Raw genomic sequence first — 8,090 nt, 5'->3', positions numbered from 1 at the left:
ACCTTGCATGCGGGCTCAGGAGTTTGTCTCGAGAGCCGGTGTCATGGTGCAGCGGGGGAAGCCACCGCCCGAGATGCCGGCATCCCATCTGAATGCCAGTTCAAGTTTCGGCTGCTCTGCTTCCGATCCAGTTCCCTGCTGATGGCCTGGGGAAAGCAGCAGAGGATGGCTTAAGCGCTTGGGCCCCTGCGCCCCGTGGGAGACCCGGATGGAGTTCTTGGCTCCTGGCTTCAGGCTGGCCCAGCCCAGGCCTTTGCAGCAATTCGGGGAGTGAACCAGCAGATGGAAGAGCTCTGTCTCCCTGTGTCTGCCTCTGTCTGTAACTCTGCCTTTCTAACAAATAAATAAATAAATAAATCTTTGTTGTTGTTGTTGTTAAAGAGACTGCCTTGGGTCACATGGCCACCCCTGAGCCAGGCACTACAGGTAGGGGGATGGGATGGACGGAGTGGCCTGGCCAGGGGAGGGTGAGTGCTGGAGGAACGCTTAGGCTGGGTGCTCCCAGGACCAAAACCACTCGGTGGCCTCCAGGCTCGAGGTCCAGGGGGTCCCCTCCCTGCCCCCTGCACCCCCAGCTCACACATCCGGAGGTGGAGGCGCTGCTCATGTCCCTGCCTGCTCACTGCTGGCACACCGCCTGCCTCTCAGCAGGAAGCTGGCCCGTCCTGGCTGACAGTGCCCTTGGCCGGGTCCCTGGTCCCTTCCAAACACCCAGGAGCCATGGAGCAGCTGTGGCCAGGCCTCGAAGGCCCAGCTCCCCGATGCCACGGCTCCTGCCCGTCCTCCTGGCCCCACCTGGCCCCTGTGGGGGCAAAGTCCCACAGTGCGCGCTGCCCTGCTGGCCTTAGCACTGCCTACAGCCACGCCAGGCCATGGGCTCCAGACACATCCCCGTGGCTGGGTGGGGCAGGAGCCTGGGGGGCTTCTAGCACCACCTCTGGCCCCTCTGGAACGCTCTCCTGCCAAGGAAGCCATCTTCCTGGGTCTCAGGCCCTCCCCCAAGGAGTCGGACCTCTCTGTTTAGACTGACCGCGCCCCCTCCAGCCCCATTAGTCTCATCAGAGACAGCCTCGTGGCCTTCATCCCTCCCCATCCTCCTCCACCCAGCCTCCAGCTGGCCTGGGATGTCCCCGTCCCCGAGAGGAGACCTGATGACACGACCGTCTGTCCTATGGGATAGTCGGGGTCCTCCGGGATTGGTTTTAGCACCCCCCGCAGACCCCCAAATCCACAGGTGCCTCGCAGCAGTTCAAGTGTTCTCAGCTCCAGACGAGCTCTGACACCAGCGCAGGGAGGCGCTGTGCGGACAGTTGTGTGGCCTCAGGAATGAGGCACAAGGAAGCAAAGCCGACACGTGTTTGGCACACATGTACTTTTAACTGCGGTGGGTGGGATCTGGGGCATAGGACACCCAGGTGCTGAGGGCTGTCTGCTGTCTGCCCTGCCGCTCTCCGTGGCCACACCTCACCGTCTCCACGGCCTCCACTCTGTTCTCCACGCTTCAGCGCCCTGCAGTAAAGGCGTCTGCTTTGTGCGATTTCACAGCCCTACCCCTAGCAGGAGAAGAACAAGCCTCTGAGGCAGGAGTTGTGGCGTAGGGGGTTAAACCACTGCCTACAACGCTGCATCCCACGTGGGCGCCGTGCCCGGTCCTGGCTGCTCCACTTCTGATCCAGCTGGAGAGCTACTGCTCCTGGGAAAGGAGCAGAAGACTGGGCTCCTGCACCCACGGGCAAGACCAAGATGAAACTGGCTCCTGGCTTCACCCTGGCCCAGCCCAGGCCATCTGGGGGGTGAACCAGAGAATGGAAGTGAGCGCGCTCTCTCTCTCTCTCTGTCTCTTTCTCTCTGTAACTCTGCCTTTCAAATAGATCTTTTTACAAAAATATTTTTATTTATTTATTCAACAGGTAGAGTTACAGACAGAGAGAGACAGAGAGAAAGGTCTTCCTTTCATTAGTTCACTCCCCAAATGGCCACCACAGCCGGCGCTGTGCAGATCTGAAGCCAGGAGCCAGGTGCTTCCTCCTGGTCTCCCATGTGGGTGCAGGGCCCAAGCACTTGGGCCATCCTCCACTGCCCTCCCCGGGCCACAGCAGAGAGCTGGACTGGAAGAGGGGCAACCGGGACTAGAACCCAGTGCCCATATGGGATGCCGGCACTGCAGGCGGAGGATTAACCAAGTGAGCCACGGCACCGGCCCCAATAAATCTATCTCTAAAAAGGAACCAACTTCTGCTTTCCCACGCTGTCACCTGCACAGTGGGTCTGCTCAAAAGGTGAGGGCCGAGCGCCACATTCCTCCCAGGATGTCCACGCACGTGGCTCCCAAGGGCGGGATCCAGAGCGCCAGGAGCCGGAGCTTTCCCTGGCCTACGCCTGCTCATTGACTGCTCTGAGGCCTGGATTCTGCAAAATCTGCATCCTGAAATCCGCCAAGGAACCGACGGCATTTACTTTCCCAGAAGGTGCTCTGCTTCCACGGTCGTCGCGGGGGTTTCCAGGTCTCGGAAAAAGCAGCTAGAGGGAGAGCTGGGTGCTGATTCTGGCCGCTGGCTCAGAGTCCGGAGGCAGGAGAAGCTAGGGGTGCCGTGGTGTGCTTAGCTGCGTTTCCTTCTCAGACGCCTGGTGTGGGGTTTTCCTCGCCTGCACCGAGGAGGCTGCACTGGGCGTGGGGGGCACAGGTGATTTACCTGAGTTCCCTCCCTCTCTCCGCTGTTGCCTTAGCTGGGATCAGCCTGCAGGGCCCCGGCTCCTGGCTCAGGTGCTTTTGATCGACCCCAAGGATGGAGGAAGGGCAAGGAGGAGGGGCTCAGGTGCTTGGGAGCCCCAACGAAGCTGTGCCAGGCGGTAGCTCTCTGGGGAGATGTCCTGTTATGCCCTCAGAGGGACATACCTTTGTCAATCAAACCCATTTATAGTAATATTCTGTCATTTGGGAGTTTTATAAGGGAAATTTCATCCCAGCCTGTAAACAAATCACTAATATCCCTTACTATTTGTAGAGGGCATGCACTGTTTTTTAAAAGTTAGCTATGCCAGTCCTGAAGAGTCGCTGAGTTTCTGGCTCCACTTTGTCTGGTAGGAAATTGGGCTTGGTGTGGAGCTCCTCTGGTTGAAGGGGATGGGCACCGAGCTTGCAATTCATGAATATGACCACCAGGTGGCAGTAGGTAGCAGAGCCAGGTGGTTCAGGGCATCTGCTGTTTGTCCCTCTGGGGAGACAGACCTGAGATTTCAGAGTCCTGAGCCCCTCCGAGGGTTCACAGCCAGAGTTATCGCTGATCACTGCCACTTTATAAGGCAGAGATAATGTTACGTCTTCAAAAGTAAAAAGGGAGACTCGCGCCGTGCTCGGGTCACACCTGCCTAAGCCACCAGCTTCCTTCTCAGGTATGGCTGGCACTGGTGCCTGGCTTTATGGCTGCGTAAGAGCATCTCTGGGTGCCGCCTTTTCCCTGGTTTCGCACACACGGTGGCACTCGACACGCATCTGCTCTCTGTTCCTTCTGATGACGGAGCACCTGAGTGGACTCCGCGCGTCAGGTCCTCATGGGTCCCCCCCTTCTGGGGGTCTGTGTGCTCTCTCGGCGTCTGGATGTGCCCTGGCTCCTTTGACAGACTATGGGAGCTGTCTGTAGTCGTTTACCGCACACACAATAACAGTGAACCCCTCTGCGCAGGTCATTTAGCATTCATGTGATATGCGGGTAGAAAAAAGTCCTCGAAGTAGAACTCCTAGGTCCCAGGACTTGTGCGTTTGTCATTTTGTGGGAGTGATCGGCCGCCACAGAAGATGCAGCCATCACACTCCAGGGCAGGGGGGCCGCTGGCCCCCTCCCTCTGCCCTGAGTCTCCCAGAGGTAAAAACAAGGAGAACTCAGTGTGGTGTTAATTGGCATTTCTTATTATGAATAAGGAAGGGCATCTTTTCAGATGTCTCAAAAAGTCATTTGTATTCCCTTTCCTGTAAACTGCCTGCCTCGTACCCTTTGCCCACATATGTATGTATGTGTGTGTGTGTGTGTGTGTGTGTATTAGTTGATTTCTTCTTGGTGGCGTCTATTTAGATGGGAGATGGACTACTCCTGCATGAGTTGCTAATGTCTTTTCCCTGGCTTGTTACGGACTTTGCTTACGGAGGTGACTGCCACCACGCAGGAGTTCCTCTGAAGTCAAGCACGGTGACCATTTGTGACCGCTTTTTAGCTCTGTGACATTCTTAGATCTTCTGCATTCCAAGGTTCTTTAAACATTTTCTGAATAGGGGCTGGCACTGTGGTGCAGTGGTTTGAGCCACCACCTGCAAAGCAGGCATTGCATATGGGCACTGGTTCAAGCCCCGGTGCTCCACTTCAGATCCAGCTCCCTGCTAATGCGCCTGGGGAAGCAGTGGAAGATGTCCTGAGTGCTTGGGCCCCTGCACCCACGAGGGGAGACTCAGGGAGACTGGGTCGGAGTCCCAGGCTCCTGGCTTCGGCTTGGTCCAGTCTCAGCTGTTGCAGCCAGCCGGGGAGTGAAACAGCAGATGGAACGTTTGTCTTCCCCTGTCACACTGCCTTTCAAATCCAACATCAATCAATGCTTTTAAAAGATAGAGAACCTATAGAGAATAGTGCTGGGTGGCTCAGCCCAGCAGAGCTTGGGGTGCTGAGGCATCACCCACTGTTGCTCTTGTGTCCTGGGTGGGGGCCTAACATCCAGTGCCTGGCCCGGAGCTTGCCTTGGGTGGAGCCCCAGCTAGCAGCCCCTCCCCCAACCCACGGACACAGGCAGCTGTGTGGATGCGCTTCAGGCAGGGACGCGGGCTTTCCACTGGGAAGACAAAAAGCGGAAGGCATTTGGACCCCACACTCAACCCTCACGGCGACGGAATCACTTTCCCTCCATTGCGGCTGCAGTCACTGGCATTTGCAGAAAAGCGGGGGCCACCCGGGAGAGGCGAAGCTCGTGTCTTCTCTCGCTGGGCCCCTTCGTGTCTAACACAGTGACGGCGAGAACTCGCACGGGTCTGGAACCTGCGGTCCCTGTCTCGGGGTGTGGCCTTGCTGCCTCTCTGTGGCCCGTGGGTTCAGCCCATAGCGGGCGGCCCCGCGCCTGCCGGCTGCTGAGAGGCTGGCGGGACAGGCCCCGCGCCTGCGCTGGTCCAGCTCAGGACTCAGTCTCCCCTGGCCCCTTCTCCTCGGGGTCCCAGGCCCCGGCCCCGGGCCACAGGAAGGGCCATACGCGTCCCCCGGCCCAACCAAAGGAGACAAAAGCGGGCAAAAGCCACAGCCATTTCGGGGTGGGGGCACTGGAGCCGCCGGCTCTGCCTGGACAAGGCCCCCGTGCGCTTTCCCAGGTGGAACCCTCAGGTGACCACGTCCATGGGGGCCGGGGGCGACACCAGCTTCTCCCGCACGACCTCCCGGGGCTCGCAAGGGGATGGTTCGCGAAGTGGGGGTGCCGGCCGACTCTCCGTCCTTGGCATGTGAGGGTGTCTGGGAGTGGGCACGGGTCCTCCCCGTGAGGCCAGCAAGGAGAGGGAGGGGCCCTGGCGGCAAGGCTACCGGGCGTTAGAAACGGGCGGTTATAGGGGACCCGAAAGGAGACCTGGAATCCAGCAGGCGCCGGGGTCTGCAACCGCCCAGCACACGGCCGCGCGGGCCCGAGCAGGGCGCGGTCGCCGCGGCCCCTCCGCGCCGCACGCGCGCCCGAGCCCGCCAGGGGGCAGCGAGGCGCTCGGGGCAGGGTGCGGGCGCCGGCGAGCCGCGCCTTCACCTGTTCCACGCGCGGGAGGGCCGGACCCCCGCAGCTCCCGAGCTCAGCAGGTCTGGCACCCGCCCGGGAATCTGTGTGCTCCCCAGGGCTTGGGGGTCGTTGGGGGCCCCGCGGCGGCCAGAGCCTGGGTTCCGGCCACTGTCTCCAAGGCCAGCCCTGCAGGAGCGGGGTCCCAGGTGCGTCCGCGCGCCGGGGCCGAGCCGGGGGTGCGAGCCCAGCGCTGCGCCCGGCGCTGCGCCCGCCACGGCCGCATCTTTGTCTGGCCTTTCTTCCCGCCCGCGGGGCCCGGGGCCGCGGCGTCCGAGCCCCGCGCCCGGGCGGGGCCGGGCGGGGGGCGGCGGAGGACGGTGCGGGGAGCGCCCCGCGGCCGCGCCGCGTGCGCCGGGCAGAGGCGGCCCTGCGTGCCGTACGCCGCGTCCGGGGCGCGCCCGCCGCTATTCAGCTTCCCGGGCTCATTAGCAGTCTCGGTGCGCGGCTCGGCGCGGACTCACAAAGAGCTGCGGCGGCGCCCGGCGCTCGGCCTCGCGGACGCAGCCAGCGGCGCCCCCGCGAGCCCCGCGCCCGGGGCCAGGTAAGCCTGGGGGCCCGGGCCGGGCAGCCGGGGGGCGCGCGGGGCGGGGTGGGGGGGCGCGGGTGCTGCGGCCCGAGCTCGCCCCCGGACCCTGCAGGGCTATGCTGGGATCCGGGGGTCGCACCCCCGGGGCCCCGCTCTCTCGGTACGGCCTGGCCCTGCCCCCAATCCCGACCTTCGGGCGGGCGGCTCGCGCATCCCGGGCCGGGGGCGCCGCGGCGAGGACAGGAGGCGCTGGCCCGGCCGCTGGCACCGAGTCCCCTTGTCGGGCTGCAACTCCCGAGTTTGGGGTCGCGCTGGGCTCGCTGCCTCCTAGGAACCGAGCTCCACTCCTCGCCCCCTACCCTTCCCGATTCCTTTCTAACGAGGCCCAGAGGGGAAAACTCCCCAATTAAAAAGCCCGCACTCCGTTCCACCTGGGCGGCCGGCGCGGCCCCTCCCCCACGGCGTGCACGGCCTGGCCAGGCTGCTGGAGGAGGTTCGGCCCCGGACGACTAGGGCGAACGTGGAGCCCCCGGCCCGGGCTACACGCCCGTGTCTGTGCGTGCCAAGGGGCAGGGGACCACCCAAGGGCCTGTCCTGCGGGAGCCTGACCGGCTTAACTTAGTATTTTCTTGCACAAGGAAGACTTTCAATTTTTTTTTTTTTTGATCTATTCAGATACGGCCCGACAGGGGCCGGACTTGAGTCTGTGGTCTGGGTGGTCAGCTCACAAATGGCTGTGCCGAGAGGTGGTCCCCAAAACCCGGAATCCGGTTCCTGGCGCTTCAGCGCCCACCCTCGATCTGTCCCCGGTCCCTTCACCCTCCTGGTCTCCTTTTTGGGCATTTTTTTTCTGGCCAAAGGGCAAATGATGACCTGCGTCCTTGCAGGGTCTGAGTGGGACAGGTTTTCCTGAGGTCCTGGGTGGGAGGCGGGTCTGAAGTCAGGGCCTCCCCAGCTGGAGGGCGGGGGTGGGGTGGGGGCTCCCAGGGGTGTCCAGGGCATTGGTGAATTCCTAGGAACTTGGCTACCGGTAGCACTGGCCAGAGGCCCTTGGTCTGTGGAGCTGAGCTGGGCCTGGGGCATGGCCCTAGCCATCTCACTTCTGTGCACCTGCCCGCCGCCCACCTGTCTTACCATCCCTGGGACTGGACTGGTGGGGCAGTGCTGCCTGGATCAGATGGGCTAAGCGGCACAGGCAGGGCCGGTGGTGCCAGGACCGCCGGCTTCTCACTCTCCTCCACCTGGCTCGTTTTCTCTGGTGCCCCGAGCCGGAGCCGGAGCCGTGGCTTGTTAGCCTGCTTGCATCACCCTCGCTTGAGTCGCTTTCATCCCTCCCTCCTCCCTTTTGGGAAAATGTTAGTTTCATAGGAATAATTGCTGGGGTGGGATTGTGAAACAGAGGTGCATAAATATCTAGTTTGCCAACTGAGCTAAACCATGCTGTATAAAAATAAAAGATAATTGTAAAAAAAAAAAAAAACCACCAATTGCACCCCTGGAAGCTGAGAGCAGGTGCTAAGACACCTTGATTTTTTTCCTCGACAAAACTGAAAAATGCAGAGGGAAGGTGCTTCTCAGTGGGAGGCTGGCGTCAGGCTGGGCTTTGTCTGGATGCAGTGGTGGGGCAGGGCCGGGCCAGGGCAGCAGCCACCTCCAGTCTCAGCTCCTCCCCTGTGCTCTTGTCCGCCCTCTGCCTGGCATACCTGCCCCGGTGGCTCAACAGGTGAGGGCTCTGGTGGTACCGTGGTCTGACGTCTCGGAGCCAGCGTGACCG

General features: G+C 61.7%; 1 protein-coding gene across 7 annotated transcripts in view; it reads left to right on the top strand.

The window, feature by feature from the left end:
* Positions 1–5,662: 5,662 nt before the first annotated feature.
* The window catches only part of APBA2 (amyloid beta precursor protein binding family A member 2), a 226,444-nt gene continuing 224,016 nt past the window's right edge, over positions 5,663–8,090 (top strand). For 2 of the 7 annotated variants that reach the window (XM_051822257.3, XM_051822259.3), the window contains exon 1: positions 5,976–6,331. The gene's annotated coding sequence lies outside the window, so the exon portion shown is untranslated. Of the gene's footprint in view, positions 5,937–5,975; positions 6,332–8,090 lie in introns of those variants that run through there. The other 5 variants (XM_089311183.1, XM_070053530.2, XM_089311184.1 and 2 more) reach the window with 5 other exon arrangements.

Source organism: Oryctolagus cuniculus, chromosome 12 (genome assembly GCF_051225735.1).
Source record: "Oryctolagus cuniculus isolate XC-2025 breed Fujian yellow rabbit chromosome 12, ASM5122573v1, whole genome shotgun sequence".
In the NCBI taxonomy this organism is placed as follows: Eukaryota; Metazoa; Chordata; class Mammalia; order Lagomorpha; family Leporidae; genus Oryctolagus; species Oryctolagus cuniculus.
This window is presented reverse-complemented; position numbering and strand designations above follow the sequence as displayed.